Here is a 928-nt window from a genome sequence, read left to right on the forward strand (position 1 = left end):
CTTGCTGTTGTCGAAGGGTTTTTGAAATTGTGAACTCTGGTTACTTCTTTGACCATTTCCAAAAAAGTTTATGTTTCCGCCCTGGTTTCCAAATTTATGGAATCCGGTACCTCCGATGTAGTTCACATTTTCTTCTCCTTCCGTATCTGCTACTTCTCCTTCAGCTGAACAGACTTGCTTCCTAAGAAGCTCGTGCACCACATCTAACTTAGCTCTTACTTCGTCCATCTATTCCTTCCCGATAGAGGCTACAGACTTCTTCCGTTCCGAGTCAGTGTTTTTGGTGCTGCTGTTAGCAAGGTTTTCGATAAGTCTCACAGCTTCCAACGAATTCCGAGTAGTGAAGTTCCTTCAATCGCTGAGCCATTTGATACTGTAAGGCGAGACCTCGGAAGAAAGTGCTTAGCAGCTGCACTTCGTTAAATCCGTGGTGTGGACAGTCTCGCTGGAATAACCTAAATCTAATCCACGCATCTTTGAAGGACTCTCCAGCCTCCTGCGAGAATGTGGAAATTTTGTTCCGAAGTTCTTCAGAGCGCGCCTCATCAAAGAAGTTTTGTAAGAAAGCATTCTTGATGTCGGCCCAGGATGTTAAAGATCCTGTGGGTTGCTCCTAAGCCAGTGCATCGCTTCTCTATTCAGCGTGTATCTGCGACACGAGAGTGTAGTATTGTGGCTTCAGCACGAAATTCTGCTTCTGGATCTCCGGAAGTCGAATAGCTGATTTGTTGGAATAGTACTCATCTGGGCGATTGTAGTCGGCCAGTGGTTTCGATCGAGCGTCCTCATCTACAGGTTGAGCAGCTCTTGTAGCATTAGCATCAGGGATTACAGGCTCCTGAGCGTCTATTTTCTGACCTGTTGCATTACGCAGATGACCGTCCTGGTCATACAGGTTTCCGTTCTCGTCTTATGTTAGAATAATAAT

The 928-nt window shown here is 45.7% G+C and overlaps 1 non-coding gene across 1 annotated transcript; it reads left to right on the forward strand.

Annotated features, from left to right (window-relative positions):
• Positions 1–422: 422 nt before the first annotated feature.
• LOC125578751 lies at positions 423–528 on the forward strand. Its single transcript, XR_007316834.1, has one exon. It is a non-coding gene; the product is annotated as a small nucleolar RNA R71 (small nucleolar RNA).
• Positions 529–928: the final 400 nt, after the last annotated feature.

Source organism: Brassica napus, chromosome A9 (genome assembly GCF_020379485.1).
Source record: "Brassica napus cultivar Da-Ae chromosome A9, Da-Ae, whole genome shotgun sequence".
Taxonomy (NCBI): Eukaryota; Viridiplantae; Streptophyta; class Magnoliopsida; order Brassicales; family Brassicaceae; genus Brassica; species Brassica napus.